We start from the raw sequence: 25,523 nt of genomic DNA, 5'->3' as shown, positions 1-25,523 counted from the left end.
ACAGGACAGTGATGTTAGGGGGCTGAAATCTCTTAAGCCTCTTTCTTTGCAATTCTCTGCCATGGTTGAGAAGAATGCCACCCCATTACACCAAAACCAGCACGGAAAACAGCCACTCGGGCTTCTTGCATGAGCATAATTAATCTTCTGACACCTTGACAAAGCAACTTGTTGACAGTCAAAGAAAGGATTTTTCTGATTTCCTCCCAAGACAGGAGATGGTCTTTATCCATCATCCCTTCTTCCTGATCTCTTCTTCCACCGTCCCCACATCAGCAGAACTGTCTATCAGAGCAGACAGCAGGAGGGAGAGGTCTGACTGATTGATAGGGCACCAGTGCCCGACAGTGCTATTTAAGTGTAGGAACCTATTGTTAGAATCTTACTTTACAGCAGTTAAACAAATATAATGGCAACCAATTCAACCATTGTGCCACTAGAGTCAGCTCAAGCTAATAAGTAAAGTTAGCTAATTACACTGATCTGATTTAAAATCCAGACAAATTGTAGAGACAGTCAGCATTACTGTGCACTGAAAGAGTAGAAATAGTAAAGAAAAAGAGTTTTGCACAGATTATGCTTTCTGAATTGAATTATGGTTCCTTCTCACTCTCCCTTGTGAGCAGGATCACACACCTCCCTTCTCTCCCTGGGCCTGCTAGGTACTCATAATTAATCAAATCATTTTTTTCACAATGCAGTTGACATTTCCTTGTCTTCCCTTACTTACCCCAAATTCTAACATATCTTACTGTTAAGATTGTGAGAAATTCCAGTTTTTGAGGGGAAAACATTATCCAGTGGCTCCTAAAAGGGGGATACCATACACTACAAAACACACCAAACCCCACACTAGTAACACATCTTTAGGATACTGATTTGGTGTCCTGATGTAAAGAAGATTCTGCATGCTTTTCAGAAATAGATACTTAATATATAAATCACTGTTTGCATGTAGAAATACATAATTTCCTTATATACACATTATATATATATTTATATCGATTTTGTAGTTTCTCTTTACTCATCTCCCTCACCTTCCCAAAAAGATAAGCAAAATATTTGGGCATAATTATATATTCACTGAATTATTTTATTTACTTACATAAAGGGTGGACATTGTGTTAATCGTACCTTTAAAAAACTCTTAATTCTTTGATAACTGCTGGTCACAGAGGAAGCCAGTCCAGGTCACAGAGGACCAGGGCATGGCACTCTGTGAACTGCTGCCAGCCAGGGCAAGTCCAACTCAGTTCTTGGTGATCTATTTCAAATATAAATCAGACCACAATCTGTGTCTCACCAATGTAACCACCAAGGCAGAGCCATACAAGAGCCAATGTTTTCTTACTGAAGTTTTCAAGAAAAAGACCTTCATCTGGGTCAGAGGAACGTGGTAACTGCTGGGTTTAACGACACCATTCTGACCTTGACTGATTCATTCAGGACTTACCGTTCCATAAAAATAGCTGCCTGTGCTATCTGACCTAGACCAGCTCTCCAAGCAATCTTCTTTCATTCACTTATACCAGAACAACTACCACTGTGTATCTCTGTGAGTAAAATTAGCCATTCAAAAAGTTAACAGGGTGTTCTTGCCATAAACTACATGCAATTTCAAGGGATACCAACAAGGCTGGAGCAGTTAAATATTATTTATGTCAGAGCAAGTGTAAAAAAACTACACATTCTTTCTCTCAAGAATACTGTAAACCACAACCTGGAGGAAGATCTCCCTGTTTCTTCACTGGCATTTTATGCTTGCAGATGTTGAGGCAACAATAGGAACAGCCACCTGCAGTCTCCTACTTTTCCTTATGTAGTTTCCCCATCTGGGTTTAGGAATCAACAGACCATTAGGTCCTTGTGCCAGCAGGATAGATGAAGGAGAGATGGGGAACACTGGCATGGGTGAAGAGACCATCCAAATCCCAGGACCTGTAGCTAAATGCATGGAAGATGCCAGTTGGGAGGCAGAAGGGACATAGGTGGAAGAAGCAAGGTGCATGCTGCTAAGGAAGAAAGCAACCTCGTCCCTTCCCCTTTCTATGCTGGAAGGGACGAGGTTGGAGTTGATGAGACACAGAGCAGCAAAGCCAGGCAGTCTGAGTCCAGAGGAAAGGTAAATGTGAACAAAGGGCTGTGGAACACAAGGCTATGGAAAACAAAAGGAATACTGGAACTTCAGGGTGCAAAATTTGAGGTTATTCTCTAACCCAAATATCAAACACTACTCACGCAGATTGTCTGTAAAGGATGTGAAAATACAAGTAAGACCATCTCCTTTCTTCCCCATTTCCCTAGGATGAACTACCAAAAAAGCTGTCTTCCTCCATATGCAAGCCATCTTTTTTGCCTCAGAAATAATAATGCTTATTTTCTGGAATGCAGTCCCACCTATTTTCTTAAAACTGGGAATGCTGAGTCAAACTAGAGGGGGAAAAAATGTAGATCAATAAATGGTAAGTGCAAGCTTTAAAAATGCCCAGGCCAGGCAAACATGAATTCCCCAGAGTAGAGGAGATCACAGAGTTTTCTGTCCATAAAAGCTCTCTACTCCTCAGCTGAACATTTCCTCTCTCTGTCATCAGTGGCAGAAATTTATCAAGTGTTTACTGCCACTGTATAGAGTATTACTGCACCACTAGAGAACTGGACAAGGGCATTAAAGATCACTAGAGAACTGCAAAGGGTTATTTTCAATGAGACTCCAACTATGCAGGAATCATTAGCATGGTACATCCAACAGATCTGTATTCCCTTTCCTATTTGCAAAATCCAAAAGCAAGCTGAGGGGCTGTCAGTCAGAGGTGAAGTTTAACAACAAATGCAACAATTTCAGTATCTCACTCATGAATTTTGCATTCCATGCCTGAAAACAAAGGAGTAGCTCTCTCCCAGTGGTGGAATGGGAGAGCACTGGGACCTGCAGTTGCTCCTGTGAAGATAAGACATGCCTTTGAGTCTGTTTCTTTTGTTAACAAAGCACAGAGCTGGCCTGCAGCCCTGACTAGGCTGTATCTTCCCAGCACACGGAGAGCAAAGATAACTGGAGGGAGGAGGCAGCTCAAAAAGCAGAAAGAGCCCACCCACAGCTGCATGCAGCTTTGTGGGCATCATGTTCTGAGCAGTGGACTGGACAGCTCACATGGAGCTCCTTGCTGTCCTGGGGTTAGTGTCTATCCCAGTCCAACCTTTTTCTAAACAGTCACGTTTGGGTACCTTTGCACTGCACTGGAAAAACGTATGAAGAAATACCATGTCTGTGGGTTTTCTGTATGATGACAGAATGCATCAGGACATTCACAAACTGGAAATTCCTTATAGTAAATTGCCACTTTAAAAGAAGGCAGTGCATTTGTTACTGGTGCTATTCCCCTGTATATACTAAGTAGCAGATTGTTAGCATATGCACATTCATTTAAAGCAAATTCATGGAGCAGAGCTGTGGATGCTTTTGTGTTGAACGAATAGTCACAACAGTGAGTACAAAACATTGTCCTCCCTATGCTAAATACCTCCTGGGCACTTAGGTACCAGCTAGCAGAGTCTGAATGCGAGGTTCTCTTCACTAGAAACACTGAATTCCTTTGGAAAGATGAGGCCAAAGGGCACTTGGGCAATGAATTCATTCTAGTGAAGGAAAAGCTATGGATAAAGACTGCTTGCTGCTTTACTAAAAATCCCCACTACTGGAGATTTTTGACTTGTGTTTTCTGGTTTGCTTAAGGTTCTAAGTAATAATTTACAGCACCATGACGAGCTTTCACCAGATCAAATACTTCTTCCCATCCTGATGTCTGAATTGCAGATAGAGGGAGATGCATTCCTATTACCACCAGGAGCTATAGGTGTAATATCTCTGAAGGAGCACTGAAGGAAAAGCTGACTCCAGCAGTGAAGCTCCATCCTGAAGCTGAATGACTCCTCAGAGTATTGAAAAAGAATATTCTGACATCTTCTCCACGCTGACCCTCTGAGGGGGGTTTCACCAGTCAGCTGTTTCTAGGATATGATCATTTCCCTTCACAGAGCAAAGAACATGACTTTCCATCCCTACACTGATGGACAATAAGCTGCTATCAGCTTCATCCAAGCAGAGAATTTTATTGAGCTTGTGATTAAGTTCTGATGCATAAAAATAAAAGTCAGGTCCCTGAGCACTCAACATACAAATACTTGTTAGTCTGCAGTTTTGGAAACAAAATGTATTTCTATACTAGAGGCAACTGACAGTGATGAAGTTTCCTGACAGGTTGTGCAACTTTTTTCTTTGCCAACTCATTTATATGCCAGGAGTTTTGATTTTCCACAAAATAAAAGTAGGGAAGCTACAAGTTACTAAACAGCAAACACATAACACTGGTTTCAGATAGAGCAGAAAACAACACACAGAAAGAAAAACAAAGCATAGAATAAACAGATAAAAGCCCAGTGCATACAACAGGCCTAGCTGGTATTTATTTAACAGCACTAAGTAGCGAGGAACAAACAGGAATTTTGAAGCAGTTCCTCTGACTTTTTGCTTACAGGCACAGCTGTACCTTCTAGCAGTGCAGAACCTGGCACCTGAAGAAGGAAGCCCAGTGGAATGCTCACACTGTCTGTGGTACACAGCTAGCAGACATAATATAAAATCTGCCCTTTTGAAACTCAAAGCAATAAGCAATTCTCATTTACAACAGAATCCTCAGTTCAAACATTCACCTTCAATTAAAAAAACCCAATGATTTTTAGACTACAGTTAAATAAGACTTTCAACCGTGACCAGTAGTAAAGTATAATTGTTTTTAGAGATAACACAACTTTGTTAAGTCACCTATTTAATTTCTTTTTCCACAAAAGACCTCAAAAAACAACCCCCCACTAGAATTACCAAAGAAAACATGATTCCTCTCAAACAAACAGCAATACAAATGGTTTTCAAAGTTCTCTATAAACTACTGATTTAGAATTTAAGATGATTATTTTAAATTATTTGACTTCAGAAAATCCAAGTTATATCCAAAGCTTTCATAGGACTGCTCTTAGCCGTACATGGTTTTAATAATTCAAGTCAATATTTTTCAGTGAGGTCTGCATTTCTATGAAGCTCTACCAAGAGTTACAGCAAAGGCAATAAAAGAATTGGGTAGTACTGCTAAAATACTTCATGAACTACATAATCTCTTTTGCAATCAGCTCTTACATATTAACAGTGTGAGGCAGATAATAAGGTTAAAAAGACAAGTTAAATAAGTTTGAACACTCTTAAAGCAATTGTAACTTTATTAAAATTCTGTCAATGTTTTATTGCAATTGCCCTTGTTTGAAATCCCCTGACTGACAGATCTTCCAGCAGCACTCACCAGCACTATCCAAAACCAGCATTGTTCCAGCCTCACAGAACCAGCCCATTCCAGCTCTGTGACTATCAAGATTCAGATGCTCATTAGCTGCAGCAAAATGTCAAGATCTCCAGAGATGAGAGATCCAAACATTTTCAATGCAGGCCATGCCACCACCAAGAGCAAAAGGCAAGAGTGAAAATATAGATGTTTATCATTTTCAGAGACAAGGCTGGTTTAGAAGAACAAAGACTAGGAACAGTTCATTCCAAAATATGATTCAGCTCAGATTTCGGCCAGTCATTTAGAGACTTGCCATCAACAGCTCTTTGATGTACAATAAGAACATAAATTTGAAAAGCAGAATTTAGAAAAAAGAGATTCTACGTATTTTTAGATTGTTACTTCAACCTAATTTTGAATCACTTAAATTCAACATGTGCAATTTAGAGAGGTATCTGAACGATTTGTGCTTGTTCAGTGCATGTTGTTCTCATCATTTAGAACATTTCTTATCTTCAAAAAGTACATTTTGTCCCCTGCCCCTCAAGCATGTACACCAAACCCTAAGTTACAAAGAAAAGCTGATACATGGAATTGAATTATGCTTGTTTTTAACTGAAATGAAGTACAGTAAACAACTATATTTTTTCCCTCCCTTCTCCACCCATATCTTTACACATACCCAAGATAAAGAATATCGTTTATTCCTTGCCTTCTAACAAGTCAGACACCATTTTTGTGTTTTGAAGATACTATTTCAATTATCTTTTATGTTCCAATATTACACAGGTTTAAAGCTGCACCTATTCTTCACACCATCACATTACTCAGTGTCCACCAATTAATAATCTGTTTCCAAAGGAAACACAGATCAATCACTGACTGTGGTGGCTCCACTTGAACACTCTGAAGAATTGAGGAAGTCCTTTACAACTTTTAGCCCAGAACATGAACATACAATCTAGTGCTCTGCAAGGCCGGTAACTACTTTTTTGTTGCTATTTTATGTGAGACATCTCACACAAGTATGAGGGCTCTTCTTTTGAAAGTAACTGCAGTGTGGCATGAGAAAGCAGGTGAAGTTAAGAACAGAACACTTGATAATACTGATTTTGGAAAGGACAGCTGAAAAGGATGGTTTTACAGAAAAGTGCTTTTTCATGTAGAAAGAAATTGTGCATTATACTAAGCCCATTTTAGAGCAAATATGATCAGAGAGGTATGACAGTCTTCACTTGTTTTCTTTTGACATCTAGTATGTTTACATTAGAGACATCTGAAGACCAATTCTATAAATCTTGGCAATGGAAGCAGACAATACAGAGTGGTTTTTGTCAGTCATCCATGTGCAGCCTGGTAGCTTGTTTACAGATTTACTCAACACAGCTTTCAGAAAAAGAGAAAAAAAGGGGAACTGCAGAGTCGTCATCTGCAGATTTTATTCCTCACTTCCATTGTTTGCATTATGATTTGAAACTAAAAATTTGTAAATCACATTACAATAAGAAATAGCAAAGTTATAATCTCGAGAAGCAGGTAAATAATGTATTAAGAGAGTAGTATAAAGATGTGCTCTTACATAGTGAAAGTTAAAATTATTACAAGCTTTCTGCAATAGGTGCATTTTACATCAATGGTTTCATTTAGTTCTTTAATGAAAAATCAGTTTATATCCACTTATTAGTAAACCTAATTGCAGTAGTAGGTATCAAAGTGACTTGTGAAACCCCACACTTTTTTCTAACCAACATAGCCTCATTTTTGCTAGTATATTATCTAATTATCTAATATGGGGCTCTTTGGAAACAAAGAATGCAAACAAGTTTTAACATTACAATTTAAAAAGATGAAAATTTTAGTTACTGCATAGCTATAACCATTTGCAGTATTCAAAGACTGTCAAGTCAATGACACTGAAGCCAGTCTTACAGACTACAAAACAGCAATATGCTTCTCAATTGAAGCAAGTTATCCTGCTTGGAACAGGGATGTATCAATTTTCTACTCTTGGCAATTTAAAAACAAACATCTTTTGTAGGATTGTATCTGCCCATGATCTACCTTGCTTACATGTGGTTTTGCCCAGTGATTCATGCAGCAACTCACAAAAATAGATTCTGTGAACACTTCAGGCGTTAAAGAGATGGTTTTTATTTTGATTCAGTCCAGTCCAGCCAGCCAGATTCAGAAGGTCTCTTCTAATACTTCATGCAGCAAAATAAAACAGCACATCAATACAAATATTTCAGTCACTTGCAAAATATTAGCTAGAACTTATTTGCATATAGATTTTCCTGTGAATTAAGTGAAAATATCTGAAAAAGCTTGACAGCAAAGAGCCTACTAACATATAAATATCACATGTGCTTGTTTCAAGAACATGGCAACAAATAGGCAGAACGTGAGCAAAACCTCTGCACGGAGTAAGCCTCTCAAAGAACAGGCAAGAAAGTTAATACAGCACACCAAAAAGTGGGAGACCTAATTAGAGACCTAATTTTAAGAGCAATGTAAAGAAGTGACTTCACATCTTTTGCTTCCCTACTACAGCAAATGCTATATTGCCATGAATTCACACGGTAGTGAAAAGACAACATCTTCAAAATCAACTTCATGTTTAAATGCTGTTCTTCCTGCTCTGTCTTTTCTGGTGATAAATACTTGGAAATCAATGAGGAAACATCATTTGAAGTGAGCCATTCATCATGTACCGAAAAGGGTAAGTACCCCATAAATTGCAGTGATCCGTTTCCTATTAGAATCACACAACAGAAGGCAACAGCATTTCCATTAGCAATTTTTATGACCTCTGTAGGTAGAGGATAAGGCTAGGAAATTGCTTATTTTTGTCAGCTGTAAAGCAGTTGTTGGGTGGGTAAGGAAGAAAATTTTCAAGAGAATCAGAGTTATTAGTAAATCAAAGGGGAGGGGGCAGGGGGAGATACAACAAATCGGCTGCACCAACTGCACGTCCTCGTACTTAGGAAATTTGTGGATTGGCAGTTCTCCTAAGTAATACTAAATATTTTAGTAAAATTTTCTGTCATTAGAACCTTATTAAACTGTGTGTAGGCACAAAAAAATTTGCTAAAGTTGTCCACGACTGCTGCCTAATAAACAGCACTTCTCTAAACCTAGAAAATGGATTCACTATTTTAAATGTTTCTCTAAAGCCAGTGTTACAAAAAGGACAAAATAAAAATTCAGGCTGTAAAACAGAAAACCAAATTTTATTAAATTAAGCACTTTCTTTTTCTCTGTCACTGTTTCCCTTCTCCATCCCATCCTGCGCATCCTTTACACTCTCTGCACCAAAACCAGACAGGATGAACACACTAGGTAGAAAAAAAGAAATAAAAACTGTAGGTTTTGATGTGCCCCTTTACAACTGACAGTATGACTGCCCTCCCAAAATACCAGCCCTGAAAGAAGAATGAAGCTTTACAAATGAATAGGCTTTTCCTAGAGTTCAGGGAGTGGAGTTGGGAGGAGGAGAAAAGAAAGAAAGAAAGAAATTAATTGAAATAATATTTGAAAATAAAACTAACTGTATTTAACACAGAAATGCTTCTCAGATTCAATTTGATATACCAGCAAGAAATTATATTTTTAAGGCAATCTCACCCTAAACCCACAAAATTTCAAAGTCCATACACCAAAATACCATCTAGTCTTGTGAAACAAATTGTAGGAAAGCACCTTGTGTGTGCCTTAAAAGTTTAAAAACCCAGGCAAACAAACAGCCAATGAGAATTATTAAATTTAAGGCATGGAAAACCAAATTAAGTCAAATAAAATTACTATACCTCTCTTGTGTCCCAAGATTTAGCATTAAACCATTGGGAAACTCCTCTGACCTGCATTATACACTAAGACAGTCCAAAGGAACATCAAGTCACTTCTGTCTCTACTTTCTCTCCTTCCACATACAGAGCACTGAATTAACATTGAATAAGTCAACAGAATTCCCACATCTCAAAAACTGTAAATTTGTATTTATTTATACAAGTTTTTAAGCCTAATTCTACCTGAGCTTCCACCTTACAGAGGGCAGTGCAAGCCAGTTGATTTGTCTGAGCCAAAATCCCAGGGAAATTCAGATTCAAATCCCACACTCGCTCCACCCTGGCTACACTGGAGCCAGAGGGGCAGAACTCCAGTCCACTGAGTGTGCTAGTGGTGGCAAAAATATAGGTAGCTAGGTATGAGTTTTCCCCTCAGGAATGACTTGTATTACCTCACATGCCACCCACAGATGAGCCCTTCCCACAGTAATTGTTCAGCTACTTTATGTTGCCAGCAGCCACGAATAAATGAGTGTTTATTACAGGCATGAAAATGAGGGGCTAGTTAGCCTTAGTAAGTGAGATTGGTTTCACCTACATGAAACCTCACTAATTACTTTTTCTTCTTTCAGCATTTCAGACCAGCTTGCACACACACCTCCTTCTTTTCCTCAATGAAAAGTTAGTAATTCTAATTTTCTGAAACAGCCAAGCATATAATTGTAATAATTTGTGGCTTTAGCTGTTTCCCAGAGAATGGATTTTACTCTCCCAACAGTGCTCTCAGGACCTTCTTCATAAACCTTTGTAAAATCAGAGCTCAGAATGGGCTTTCACCACAAAAGTGTTTTTCTTCTGTCTGTGCCAGTGTGCCTGCCATAGTCGGGACAAAAAAAGGAAACCACCACCCATTACAAACACATTTGTGGAACAGTCTCCATACAGAGTGAAGCCTAGGCATCTGCAGTAAGTTAGGAAAAAACACTATGATCTTCACTTATACAAGGGTGCTTTGATTGAACTTTCCTTATGAAAGGAGTCCCCCACTGTGCTGCCCCACCTGACAGGCTGCCCCAAATTCAGCCATACCATCAGAAAGTGGTAGGTACCTCTTTACAGAAGGTTTTCTGTGAGCTTGCCAATTTTCCTATGTATTATGCTGCAATTTCTACATCTAATCCCTGATCCTCCTTTCTGATACTCTAGGACTCATTCCCAACCATCCTGCTTCACCAGCCTCCTCTTTCAGCATTCCTGTGTTCTGGTGTGTTGTTTGAGTCCAGCCTCTGGCTCAGCCCAGACTCAGTGCTTTGATGCTTACTCTGGCACACTGGCACTTCCCACGTTCCACATCACAGCCGGGCATCCACACCCCTGCCTTGCCCTCAAGATTAATGTGTTTGGACTTTAGTCTCTGACCTTGGGCTTTCCTGACCCTGACTGTGACCTCCTTTCTATCCCAGCCGCAGCCTGACCCAACACTAAGCCAAACCCACCAACGCCCTGGCTCCAGCAGCGTGTGATCAGACTCCTCTGAGTATCTGTGGGGATAATTAATCCCCAAGCAGGGGAGGAGATGGGCAACCATTAGTTGGTCTGTTTTCATGCAGACAAGCAGAAGTCAAGCAGCACTGCCAGTATTCCCACAGATCAGCAAGAACTGTGGTGCTCCCTTCTCCTGGGTCTGCCTGTCTGCTGGGAGCAGCAAAGCTCTTTGGAGTTCCTCTCCTTGAGTCAGGAACTTCATGTGGAACACCAGGAATAAGGCAAGACCCTGGCACTGAAAAGATTTATGATATTTACTGACAGTGTGTATTTGGGTTGTGTGGGAAGGTCATGGAGGTGGAAGGGTACAAGGATGACTTCCGTGAGAAGCTGCTAGAAAGTTCCTGTGTCCAACAGAGCCAATGCCAGTGGAGTCCAAGACAGACATGCTGCAGAAGAACGCCAAGCCCATCAGTGACCATGGTAGTGCCTCTGGCATAACAGAGCTAAGAAGGGGGAGAAGTTGATGTGCTACTGCAACTGCAGCTGGAAAGAAGGGTGAGAACATGTGAAAAAACTCTGCAGACACCAAGGTCACAGAAGAAGGGGAGGGAGGAGGTGCCCCAAGCTCAGGAGCTGAGAACCGAGAATCCCCTGCAGCCCGTGAGGCAGGATGTGCTCCTGCAGTCAGTGGAGGTCCATGGTGGAGCACAGACCCATCTGGAGTCCATGGAGGACCCAAAACCCTGCTCAAAGGAGTTTGTGACCCCTTGGAAAACCCACACTGGAGCAGGCTCATGGCAGGACCTGTGGGCCCATGGAGAGAGAAGCCCAGGCTGGAGCAGATTTTCTGGAGCACCTGTGATGCCATAAAGGACACACGCTGGAGAAGTCTGTTCCTGAAGGACTGCACCCTGTGAAAAGGGCACCCTCTGGTGAAGAAGGGGAAGAGTGTGAGAAGTCCTCCCCTGAGGAGGAAGGAATGGCAGAGACAATGTGATGAACTGATAGTGCTGCTGCAGGGGAGCAGGGAGAGAAGTATCACAGAATATCACTTCAGAGTGGGAGGGGACCCATAATGTTGAGCCCAGGAACAGGGGTGGAGTGGGGGAAAAGTGTTTAACGAATTGGGTTTACTTCTTGTTACCCTACCCTGACTTCATTAGTAATAAATTAAACTAATTTCCCCAAGTAGGGTCTGTTTTGATGGAAATTGGTGAGTGATCTCTTCTTGTCCTTATCTCCACCCACACAAGCCTTTTGCTGTATATTCTCTCCCCCACCCAGCTCAAGAAGGAAGTGATGGAGTGATTTTGGTGGGTATCTAGTGTCCAGCCAGGGTCAGCACAAAACACAGCAGAAAAGTGACAAAAAAATTTGATCCTTTTTTAGGCATTACAATGGATAAATTTCTGTGGAAACATATTATTCTGATATAACCCTACTGTTTCCACTCCCAACTGTTTTGTCAAACTCCAGACCAGTCCCTTTCCTTAATCTGAATCCTGTTTACTAGGCCACACTGTGCCAGTTCTTGTCATTCCGTAGGAGTTTCATCCCACTCCTGAAGTTTTATCCCAGTTCAGCAACTCTCTCCCATCATCCGAAGACTCATTACAAACAACATTGCCTAGCTGTATAAAAATTTGTCAAAAACACTTGGTTTCAGTACTCTTTTTTTCCCCCTCACCTCAGCAGTTCTCAGGTTCCTTGTCAACATGTTCTCGGTGTTACTGCCCGGCTTTGCCTTCACCTGCCCTTCACTTCCCTTTCTGATTCTCAAACACTTCCTCCTCATCCAGCCAATCCTGATTTAACATGTGCTTTCCCTTTAGTTTCTAAGCCCTCACAACCTGTTCTGGCCAGTCCAATCTCCTTCTCATTTTGTCCTACATCCTCCACTCCAAGACTCCCTATCTTTCTCAGCCTCCTTGTTTAGTCCCTCCATGATGATTTCCATTTCCTCACCATCTTCCACCTGCACATGGCCTAAACCCAACCAGTAAAGTCATACAGTCACACACACACACATCAGCCACCCTTAAAAGCCTCCTCAGCTTCAGTGTGTCATCTTCAGAAGGGTTGTAGGGATCAGGGGTACAACTAAGGGTTGTACAGCTGCAGGCTGTAACAGAACCATAGGGGAGGTGGAATTTTAGCAGTGCAGCACTAGCAAGTTTCTGAGCATGAATAAACTATAAGTTTTGGGTCTTAAATAGCTGTGGCTAGTTTCTGAAGAGACAGCAAAGATGCAAACTCAAGATTAAATCTACTCCTGCCAAGTGCAAAGTAATTAGACAGCAAGGATTAAAAAAAAAAATCAAGAACAATGCTTTCACAGTATTTTCCCTTCTGCAAGAAAAGCAATTGCTCCAGCTGTGTGCCTGGTGCCAAAAGCTGCCAACAGCTGAACTAAGGGCACAGACTAGTCTTCAACAAGCTGTTCAACAAGCCAAAGTTCAGACATATGACTGAAGTCTGGTAAAGCACTAGGATACTAAATTGTGTCGCAGAAACCACTTGCAAATCTCAGCAGATTATAAATTTCACCTATGGTTACTTAAAACAATAAAATAATAATATTTGTCTAAAAGTATTTGCTGTTTCCTGTCATTTGTTTCTAAAAGTGACTCCTCCTTCACTGCCTGTTTTAACCTTGGCAAGACTTTTAACCTTCATTTTGCCACCACTAACCCCCAGCTCCCAAGGGGATGCAAACAAGAACTTTTAAGCTTACACTCATCTGTTGCATTGATACATCTGGCTTTAGACCAACTTCTTAACTTCAGACAAATTTCACATGGATTTGCTATTACCAAACACAAAGCCATCAATTGCATAATTTCCAGCCTCTTTTGAGACAAAGATTCTTATCATAAAGCCAAAGTCCTCTTTTTAGTAATTAATCAACAGTTTTGTAAACTGATAAAATTAAGTTCTAGTTTCACATCTACCATACTCCTACCATACCTGCATCAGAAGGCCATAAATTCAGGCAAGGTTCAAACTAACCAGCTGTATATTGAAGAAACTTTCCTGTGTAAAGAGAAAAAAGAAAAAAAAAGAAAAAATATGACCTCCACATTGAGTCTTGGCAACCAAGAAAATAAAGTCACAACAGCAAAAAATTCACAGGAAAAAGATTAGGTCATCTAATACCTCTTGTCTTCTCAGGCTATTAAGGAGGATACTTTCTAGTGCTGCGTCCAGTCCAACTGTGACTCAACTTCCTGATGTCTGACCTGCCCTCTCTCATACTAGTCCAGTATTTCACTACTCCAGAAATCACCCAGTGAAGTAGCTGGAAAGTATGGTTTTCAAAGTAACAAATAACAGCCTTCATGTCTCCACTTCAAAGTTTTAATCACTGAAGGGGTAACCTAACACACTGCAGTGCAGACTTACAGCATCCCACAGATGTAAGGTCACTGCATTGCAGAGGAATTAATTCAGAAACAATTTTAAACTCATGGACACTCAGTTTTGAACATCTGAGCTGGGAAAGAGAAGATACAACCCATGGCTGTTTGTCCTACAGCTGCAATTCCCTCCAAACACATTCTGTCTGTTAGAAAACCAAAACTATTCATTCACGTATTTTCAGCCATAGGTAAGTAAAGAGCTTTATTTAACATCCTGGGCTTAGCTCAAAGATGTCAATAAACTTATTTTTTAAAAGTACACTACAGTCACCACTTACAATCTCCAAGTGGAAAACCACCAATTTTTTTTTTCTCCATTAAAGTTTAAACTAAAGGTTAGAAGGAAAAGAAATTTATCTCAAAATGACAAAACATGTTTTAAGAAGATGATTCTCTTTTCTCTTTAAAAGATGACAATAATATTGCTAATCAAGTAGCACCTCACAGAAAAATAAACCTAGTGAACCAGTTGCTCTTGTTTTTCATGGGAATAGGAAGGAAAACTATCCAAGGCTAAATTCACTTAAATCAGAACAGAAGCCAGGCAGTTGCTTTGATTCCATCACCCCTCACAAAGCAGGGAAGATAAGTCAATAAACTGACCCTTTAAGAACTGTCTAGTTCAGTAATTGTCATTGGTATCCAGTTGGCATTAAAAAAAAGTAGTCATGATCATGACCTTTGCATTTCTGCAAACATTAGCCATTGTCATGAGGAAGACCCCTTTGGCCTCATAATTCACATGCTGTTAACAACCAGCAAGAGCACAGCATGTGTCAGTTACTAAATAATGTAAGAAAAATAGGATGTCACACTCATACCCCAGTGCTCCTGAGAACAACTGTGAGCACTGAACTAACCTGTATTACACTCAAAACTTTAGAAAGATTACATTAATTTATTTTTTATATTCATGTGATTTTTCAACTATATTATTACTACTTTGCGGTACAATGAAGGATTCTTTGGCTTTTTTGTATTATTTCTAATTATTTCACACTATTTCTGTTTGCCTGGCTTCCAAGAGAAACATGGCTCATATTACATGTTTTCTGGCAACCATCTCTTAAACCCACAATGCAAATGAAACAGAGGAACAGAGCTCTGAAAAATATTTCAGCTTCTTAATATTCATGAAGAAACTTAGCCAGTTAGGCAGGACATTTGACTGTGTAATGGTAGTACAACAGGAAGCCATTGGAAGGGCTGATCCTAACCCCATCCTAAATACAGAAAACATTTTAAATCAGAGTTTATTAACAAAGAAAGAGAGAAATCTTTAGGAAATTAGCTTCTTCAGTTCTAGCACCCCTGGAATTGCTTGTTAATACTTAATTTTATTACCTATCAAACCAACATGGTGCAAACAAGACACCTGTATGCTGCTTTCATTGGGCTCACTGCCTGTCACCCAACACCGTGACCAACGCTAATCAAAGAACAATGGAGCCGTCAGATCAACTAAAAGCAGACACACCTAAAAGTCAGACCAGAGGCTGCTTTCCCTAGGTCACACAGTGGCCAACAGCAGATACTGTCCAAACTCCATGATGTTCCTGCAGTCATAAGAATATGAAACACTCTCCCAACCTCCACTGATCTGCAGCGCAGGGCCCATTTAACAGGAACCATGCATTTATCCAGCTGCTTTAGAAAGCACCATGCCTGGGACCTGAGAAAGGAGTGTGATAACCCACCTCACGCTGGCAATTATCACCTTTTGTTTGCATTTAAGCACAGTCCCTGCTAATTTCATTTGATGCTCCTCAGTTCTTTTCCTCCAGAAGACACGAACAGCTCTCACCTTCTGCCCCACAGCATTTTATGGACTTCAGCTGTCTGACTGGCAGGGCTGAAGTCTAGTCAATGTAGTTGTTCCTTACATAACAGTAGTTGTTCTACACTTGAATGGACCTTATTTCTTTCTCTTTGTGTTAATCTTAAAATGTGTTATCACAGAAGCAAGAGGAAGGAGACAAATTGCACGTGACCTTCAAGATGGAGATACCCTAAAGATGCATGTGCATGGCAGAATAATTTTTTTTGCTTTGGTTTCCTTTTTTTTCCCCCTCACTAATGCCTCAAAATCTGATTTTCTTTGTCTTTTCCTCCCCACCATTACAGACCATTAAACTAGCACATCAATGGCATTGTTTCTGGGCAGTAGCCCATTCAGAGCATCTATACAAAACTGACACACATCCATGCGCTTTCTGAGATATATACTGAGATATTTCCAAAAGAGAACATTGTATATTCCCTGAACTGCTATTCCAGTACATCATCAGGATGGAAAAACAGTAGGACAAAGGAATTCAGCTCTAGCCTTCCTCTTCTGTTATTACAGTGTTATTGAGTGTTACAGTGGTTTGCAGTGAGAAGGAAGATACTGCATGTGAAAGAGAGGTAATAAACCATTGGTCAACTTAAGCAGACTAGGAATTCTGCACACGGCAGCTGAACAGCCCAAGAATACAAACAAACCTCTTTGTCAACTCATTCTGAAATTTCATACAAACCTGGGCTGTGTTCAACTATAACAAGTGTGTAGCAGGTAATAGGTTTCATTAGAGAAATTTCAGTGCAAAAGAGGATTAAATCATCACTGTGTGAAAACCAAAAGACAAGGTGGATTTCTCCTCTCTCCTCTCCTGAAGGCTGGCAAGGATCAGTGAAATTAAACACTGCCCAAGGCAATTGTTAAAAGCAGTTTGGCCATTAAAGTCATGTCATCTGGTGACCCAACTGACCTACATTAAACCCAGGCTAAAGGGCAATGTCATCTTTCTTTTCCTATAGATAGCATGACTTTGCATCTTCAGCACAGATGGAAGACAACCCCCTTGGCCTTCTGGTTTCCACTGGTTTCCTTGCTGCAAACCAAAGTTAGTTGCAACTGATCTTTTGTACTTGTTTGGACGTAGTTGTACTTTAGTTTTGTGAAACAGAGCTGAAAACCACCAAATTTCCTCCAATAAGGTTATTCAACCAATACCTATCTAACGAGAGGCTGTAGAACCCCATAAACTTAATTAAGAAAAAGATTAATAGGCTAATGCAAATATTACAAAAATTGTCTATTTAATTATCACTGGATATATTCCGTTTATATAGTCTGAATAAATGAGATCTGATAATAATTTTTCTGTTATAACATTGTGTCAGATGAAGAGGTTTCTCAATGAATTATTTACTTTAGTCCTAGTGCATGACCAACAGCTTTTCCACACAGATTTGAGAGCTGCCATATCAAAAAATGGGACTTTCTTTAGAGATTTTGTGTGGAAATTCCACAAAGTCAGTTCCGAGGAAAAAAAGAGGATGAGAAAAGAATAGGTTTGTACTGCTTTTCATCAGTCTCTCTTTTATGCAGTTATTGAGGAGAACTGCCCTACTTACTCAGTCTGTGTTTCTTATATAAAGCAAATGGTGTTCAGCACAGGCTGCTTGAAAAAGATATAAAGTAGTTACATCTTGAAGCCTTAAAAGAGTTCTTGAATTATTTCTGTGTTCTGTTCTCCCAGAGAAAACCACTTCATCAAAACCCAAAGAATATTCTCACATTTCATTCCATCTCTCTTCAATGCAGGCTGCAAGATACAATACTTATTTATATTGCAAGAATTTTCTGTGCCAACAAAAGACACTTTGAAGAGCTTCCAGTGTGCCAGAAATTAAATTTATAGCTTGATCCTGCAATGTCTGTGCCTCTTCAGCAGCCATCATTGTCAATGGGAATAAACTGGTAGCCTGCCTAATGGCCCAGGAGAAAAAATTTCAATCTGCTGCAGATAATGCAAATTTATCACCCATTTATGGGTTATAAACACTATGCAATTAGTCTAGAAATTATATGTCTGCTAAAGCATTAGGTTGTTTTTATCCATAAAGAATAAAAGTCATTCCCTTGTTTGAGCCAGGAGCACACTAAACATTCCAGCAACTAATTCATCTTCTTGGCTTTATCCACACTTTCAATCTTCAAAATCTTTTAAGACAACTGTAGAAACACATGCCATATTTAAGAATGCAAAAAGCTAAGTCAGCTCAGAGTTTAACTTCAATTTGCTTTTAACAGCCAAGCAATACAGAAAAAGAAACCTCTCCTGTTTTCTCTGGTGCTCAAGCACAGTTGGTTCTTACTGAGGTAAATACCCTTTTCCTCACTGAATGGTAATAATTTACTGTTGAAAGATCTAGAGGTAAGTAAGAAGTAGATTCTTCTGGCTGCTATTTAAAAATAAGGGCATTAAAACATCTTCCATTAAAAAGCCCCAAAACCAATCAAAACTAAAAAACCAAACAACAACAAACACAATGCTTAAAAAAAAAAATCAAGGTTGCCAAACTCTGATCTCAAATTCCCTGTCAAGACTGGCACTCCTACTTATGAAACACCCAGTAGAATCTCCTAGAATTTAATCAGTGACCAGCATGTTGAAGGGAAGAACATGTACCTAATGACCCATTAAAGTTTAAGTTTCATATCATTTTATTAACATCTTTCAGTTTGTCTGAAATAGTAATTTTGAAGAAAAAGGAGCCTATCCAAAAGAAACCTTTCTTAAGATTATCATGAAAGAGAACTTTTCAACATGAATTAAAAGTGGAATCTAAAAAGTTGACCAAAAATCCCAAAAAGGGATAAGAATCATACTTTAAAAAAAAAAAAAAATAGGTAGCACTGATGAAAAAAATGGGCTGAAAAACTTGTTTCTGTGTAAGACTTGTTCCTGCCTCTTGGATGGGGGACCAAAAGAAGGAAGGAGCAGGGTTGATTTTCATTAGCAAAGTGGAAGGCTCCTTTGAGGCCCATACAAATACTTTCAAATTATATTTGGTCATATTTGGAATGCCAAAGCATGAGCAAAGCACCCTGATATCCTCCCTGCTCCCTAAAGTGGAGGCCCCCTCCATACTCCTCTAAACCACTCAATACATCAGAGATAGATGTATGTTCATCCCTGTTCCAGTAGGGAAGGAAAATGCTTATTAGAAGAAGGAGAAATTCTGCCAAGAGGGTGTTACAGCCTCCTGCCACATTAGTTTTCAATTATTACCCCCAGTCTGGCAAACAGCAGTATGACTTTTATTTTATTTATTTTTTAAAAAACAAGTTGTCATGGACCCTTCTGCACTCAAGTCTGTTCTTAAAAACCTTACACTTCCAAGACTGTTTTTTCCAGCTAAGGAATTTACAAGCCCTCCTAGTAAGCTTACAACTGACACATGTCAAATACTGGTACAAAAGCTTTGCAAAGCACTAATAATAAATTTGTTTCCCCCTCTTGTTCTACAACTTTCAAAAAACTTAAAGAAGTGCTGAAAGTATAACAACAGGTTTAAAGAAGTTTAAAAACCCATCTAAACAAAATAAAAAATTTAATAAACAATTGTATTTATATGAAGCACGACACAATTTTCTTGAGTTGCACACCTTATTTCTCTTATGCATTATACATATTTTTAAATGAAATGGAAGGAAGATGACCCTTCCTTCAGTAATCTCACAAAAGTATACCTACTTTCATACATACATATACATCATAATTCAGCTTTTTGTATGTACCAGAGCAATTTAAATCCTGTCATATATAAATGGCTTATTATAAAGCTAAATGTTAGCAGCCATTTTGATGTCAAATCACACTTTAGCCCAGGGCAATGTAACAACCACAAGTACAAAACTATTAAGGAAATGACCTAATCAAATTAAAGGCTTCCCTACAAACACTTTAAAATGATAACTTGTGAGAGCTGCGTGCCAAGCACCTTCTGTCCTTGGTTGCAGGGACTAATTCAGTCTGCATTCGGCTTCACCCCTCTGGCGTCAGCCACCCATCTGTCACCTCCCTTTTTCCGGGGTAATCTGCTCTGTACTTATCTGAACACTAGACTCCTAAGTCTTGTCTACCTCAAGAAAGTTACCTCTTGCTGATATTGGGGGTAGAGATGGTTGAGACCAGACATATGCCTGGCTGAGCACAAACCACCATCAGCGGCATCTGCAAAACCACAGTGAAATGGTGCTCAACAGGGCCCCCCCACCACCATCACTCAGGCTTCCAAAGAAACTATATTTAGCTGCAAATAAGCAGCAGTGAAGTTGTTTCATATAACCCACTTTCATTAAAAAAGTGGTGTAAGGGCATACTCTGAGTCTTGCCCAGATGGAGAAAGCACGGACACCGCTGGTGATTCACTTCAGCAGCACGGGGATCTCACCCACTGCATGGGTTTGTCCAATAAAGAGCTCTTGAGTCCGTGGCAAAAGACTCATTTCAAGGACACTCAGGGAGAATAGTACCTGTATTTCCTCTGTCTAGCAGGATTCTTCTCAACTAGAAACATTTATTTTTGTCAGGCAAAGTACAATCAATATGTACCATACCTCAGCTGCGTAGCACAAATCATCATGATGTAAAGACTTCACTACTTTCACTAATTTTTTTTTTTAAATATTACACAGAAATGCACTAATTTGCAAGAAGTCAGCAGGTACCAAATCCATTTAAATATCGTATTCTTGGAGATACACCTACAAGCCTGAGCATCTCATCTATAATCCATTTTTACAGTGAAGAAGTGAACAAGAATATTTCTGCTTCATCTAGATGGGCAGAGAAGCATCAATAAAGTGTATTCAAGTACAAGACTTCTGCCTTTTTCTTTGTTGGAAAAAAAGTAAAATTTTCCCCCCAGCTGCTTAATTTTTCAAGTATGATTTCACAGATGCAGTAGATAACACAGCTTACAAGTTTCAGGTCACTGTCTCAAATGTACTGTAAGTAGAGTGACAACACCCTGGCACAAACACAAACTTCAGTTTCTTCACAGTTCTGTAGTCAAAAAAGGCACTAAGTCACATTTGGTACTCCTCACATTTGTATTTGGAGTTCTGTAATTAACATGCTTTAAAAGAAAGCATTTTCCTCTGCCTAAAATCCCTACACTAAACCAGTGTGACATTTTGTGCATAGCTTCTGAGATGTAGCACTGAAAATTTACACAAGGGAAGGTAATTGATTCATTACATCTATTTCTACTATATTTCTTTTTGTATTTTTTTTTTGGTCGCCATTTCAAAAGGCATTGTTTAAATTGCCCTAATCTGCAAACAGCAACAATAAGTGTAGCAAATACTTGACAATGAAGATGTAAAGCCTCTAAAAACCTGTTACCTTAGTAACCATGGGAATGCAGGAGAATAAGAATACACACAGTGTCAGGACATCATTTTGGATTCCACAGGGTTTGGGCTGAAATACAGTCAGCTTTCATTAGCTTTTTGTTTTTCCCAGTAGGTCCTTGGACTTTGAAACAAAACCTGAATGACAGCTATGAGCAATTCCAGCCTCACTCCTCATCAGCCACACCAAACAAAACAGCTCTTCACTGAGGACCCCCCTCCTTTGCACCCAACATGACTCGAAACAAACATTATTTATGCTGCTGACCCCTCTGGATATCACTAATAAATTGCATTCCAAACAGAAGAGTAAAATGAAGACCCACTTTCATAGTACTTAGATAATTTACTTTAAACAAATGTACTGCAAGAAGAAAACAAAACAAAACAAAAAGTCAGCACATTCTTCCAGGATATTTCTGTAAGCCCACAGTTTATTCCAGGCTTTACAGAGTATGTTAATTCAACACCAACACTAAGAAGAATTTAGCTGCTCATTTAAGTAACACTTTATTTCCATTTTACTCATGAAGGGGGAAAAGAAAATTAAGAAGATAAAGAATTGAGATCCATGCCCCCACCCCCACCAATGTCTGTTGGGAAGCTTGTGGTCAAGACTGAACAGAACAAAGATCTCCCTGCTGCTGGCCTTAGCGGGTTTAATTTTAGTTCTGTCCCCTTATTCCTTGCTGCCGTCTAGTCACTTAGGAAAACAATCTGAAAAACCTCCAGGCAAAACCATTGGAAAAATGAGCAAGAAATTCAACCTCATGAGCATAAGGGGGGGAGGGGGGAAGGAATGAAAATATCTTTGCTCAGCGAAGGGAAAAAATAAAGTAGAAGTATTGGTCTACTTGGTCATCATGTGATGACAAAAATCTTTGCATCAAAAAGCTGGAGAGTAACAGTAGTTCAGAGACACTGGCCTTGCCTTGCTTTACATTGGTTCACTTCTCTTTCAACTGATATTTCTTTTCCAGTCACAGAAACTGCCATTCCAGGATAACACAGACACATGTAAGAGTTACATCCTCCACTTATTTGAAGTCTTCTGCAATCCTTGACCCACATATAGAAAGCAGTACCAGACAGAGGCAACACTTGTTTGACATGCAATAGTCCAGATTCTCTGGTTTTACACTGCATTATATGAAATGTCTGGATCATATTAAACATTATTAGTAAACACCAAAGTTACACTTTCAAAGCATTGATCATACAGTGTATCTCCAGGCAACTGCAACTTAAAAGTTAAATCAAAAAGAAGGTCTAGATTAAATCAAATCAGTCATTATGTATGGAAGAATAATTTCTGATCAACTCACATGTTTTTTAGATATATATGGGAGTGGCTATTCCCCAGTCCTGAGTAGGAAATGGGCTCATCTCTACAAAGGAAAGCACACCCCTAAGAACATTGAGCCAGTAGGTTACAAAAGAGCACATTTTATTCAGAAATATGCAGAAATATGCAGGTAGGTTTTGAGACATTAGCTTAGGCCTCAGAAAATCAGGCAAAGATTAGAGGATGGGCACAGCCCAGGATGCCCAAGGCCTGGAGCTCTTTTAAAGGTGAGTGTTCACCTAAGCACTAACACAGAACAGGGCGGTGGTAGACTAGGAAGTAACTCCATTGAAGAACATGGGGTTTTTCCTTTCCAAAGTTAAGTTTCAGTTTTGTAGCTTCAGAAAGCAATTTGCTGGAAACAAAAGCCTCTCTAGAAGCCTTTTCTTTGTTGCTTCCTCCCTGAAGACTCTGTCAGTGGTGCTGATGGCCATACCTTCCTGGAAGGGAAGCTTGGCACCTGCACCTTTGATGCATGGGGTTTTGGAGCTGGGGATTTTGGCAGGGGAAGAAGGGGTCGCATCATTCTTATCCTCACAGCATAAAGTCATTGCTACAGTGCCAAAACTCTGTGCTACAAACCACAAATAGGCCTTTTTATCACAAGGAGGAAGATTTCTCAAACTCATATTAAGGATGGCACTGCTGTCAGTTCTGTAAATGGCTGCTGAGTCAGAACTGCAACAGGGACATCGGCATGACAATGACATAATACCTGAGGCATATACAGTGAACCCACCAAGCATGGAGAAGCAGCTCATCATGACCCTACCTCTGTGCTCCCCCTCCCAAAAGAAAACCTTTGCCAAACACCCCAACACTGAATAGCAGTTCTTCAGACTCTGGTTGACTGCATTCAGATAGGAAAAAAATGTTCATAAATAATTCCATTCTTGCAAAAGCAACATGAGAAGGTGAATGCAAGGAGATGCCAGTCTCCTACCAACTTCCCTTTCTGGAATTCCTGCCCTCCTGTCTGTAGGGTAAGCCACAGGTGCTGTGCCTTCTGACTGGCAGATCTGGAGATGCTCTTATCTGAGAACAAAGGGCACGTCAGATCTGTTCTAAGGGGAGAAGCGCAGTACAACCCAGGCAGAGAAAGCACAAAGACAAGTGCAGGACTGTATTCTAGCTGCTGTGTCATCTGCACAGGTCATGGACTCAGCTGCTTGCCCCAGATGCCGGAAGAACCAGACTTTTTGTCAGTTCCCTACAATTTGAGTCATACAGCTTAGTAATGCTCTTTTAAGGGTTCTGAGAAAATCTGGATAAGAACAACCACTCATCATCTTCTCTAGGTCTTCATTTTTCATTTATTTCAAGCCTGAAATAAAATTTCCTTCTTTTTTTTCCCTTCACAAAAATAACTCTGAAGGAAGAAACAAAATTTAATCAGTTCTTAAAACAGTTTAGAACAGTTCCTTCACTGCCAAGTTTAAAATCTCAGCTCAACATTGACCTAGTTAGCACTAGTTTTACAAATGATTTTTTTTTATCTCAGTATAATTTCAAGACAGACTGAAAGTACCCAAAAGGCATGCTGGTGGTACTTATCACTTTCTAACAAAAAAAAAAAAAAAAAAAAAAAAAAAAAAAAAAAAAACAAAAAGGCAAAAAGCAGCACATATACACAGGTTCAATTAATTTTACACCTGCCCAGTGTAAAATCCAAAAGTAGGATTTCTCAACCTAAAAGAGAATGTATGTTTAAAAACACTTCACAGTACATTTGGCACTAGTGGTTTTTGAAAAAATAAATCTACTCAGTACTGATCACTTCCACCCCATTGTGTGGGTGGAAGTGCACCAGTCAAGCCTGGCATGCCACTCAGTGGGTAAACTGGATCAAGGAATTCATCTAGCTGAAAAGTAACCTAGAAAACTATGTTGCTTTCCAGGTGGATGAGTTTTTCTGCCAGATCCCAGCAAGCTCCAAACAAACACCAGCAAAATAGGGGGAAATGTTGAGACTGGGGGGAGAAAATGGGCAACCAACAAGGAACCAAGGGCTGATGGACCACAAGCCATGGGCTCATTCACATGGTTTGATATAAACCTCCCTTACTGAGCCAAATCACAGATGCAATTTTCTTTTGAAAGGATGGAAATCTCACAAGTATCCCTTGACCCAACATTCACTAAATCACTGTTCAGTAGGCAGATTGCTATTGGCTTCCAAAAGAGCTGAATCCACATGGATCCAGAACCATGCTGAATGCTGCAGGCAACAGGCCTCCCACCTGTGGAAAGCAATCTGGAAAGTACGTGGGAAAAACAGAAGTGAAAGGGAAATTAACTTTTCTAACACCTCCAAGTCTGTGAAGTGACCTTTGGGAATTACCTACAAATTTCATCTACTGAATGACAAGTAGGCTAAACTCAAATAAGCAAAGACCTGTAAGATGCCAAGACATTTGTATTGAGTCTTTCCTTCTCATCCTCCTCTGTAACACAACATCATGGAAATACTCCAGGAAAGAGGTACAATGACTGAAGGAAATTACAGTGACTATCATTTTCCTACTGCATTGGGTGACTACACTAGGTTTTTTTGCATATATTACCTGTCTTTTTGTGTCACACATGCCTTAATTCCCTTTCAGCAGACACCTAGAACTATGAAATGCTTCTCTGAATGCTGAGATTCAGGGCAGGCAAGAAAATGGCAATGGAATGCTTTTAAATAATTGCATACATATTGGCATATGCATGGGCCTTGTACCCTGCATGCATAGAACTAAAGGAAAAATATGGGCTTCTGCAATATAAATAAAACAGATTACTTAAAAATAACTCGAGTTCAAATCTATCCAGCACACTACTACTAAGCAAACATCGGGAGGCAGTCAAACAGAGAATGATTTTCTGACAATTAAGCAAGAACAATAGCAAATATTCCATTTGCAACAAGAATCTGGGTTTTGTTTTCACAGAAACAGTGGGGATTTCTTCAATAGTGACTTCAAT

The 25,523-nt window shown here is 39.7% G+C and overlaps 1 protein-coding gene across 6 annotated transcripts in view; it reads right to left on the bottom strand.

Moving 5' to 3' along the window:
- Positions 1-25,523, bottom strand: part of GREB1L (GREB1 like retinoic acid receptor coactivator) — a 131,668-nt gene that overhangs the window by 91,521 nt on the left and 14,624 nt on the right. Inside the window, exon 2 of one of the 6 annotated variants that reach the window (XM_030228201.2) lies at positions 13,571-13,636. The exons of the other annotated variants lie outside the window; for them this stretch is intronic. The gene's annotated coding sequence lies outside the window, so the exon portion shown is untranslated. The remainder of the gene's footprint in view (positions 1-13,570; positions 13,637-25,523) is intronic. 6 annotated transcript variants of the gene reach the window in all.

The sequence above is a fragment of the Serinus canaria genome, chromosome 2, assembly GCF_022539315.1.
Source record: "Serinus canaria isolate serCan28SL12 chromosome 2, serCan2020, whole genome shotgun sequence".
Lineage (NCBI taxonomy): Eukaryota > Metazoa > Chordata > Aves > Passeriformes > Fringillidae > Serinus > Serinus canaria.
This window is presented reverse-complemented; position numbering and strand designations above follow the sequence as displayed.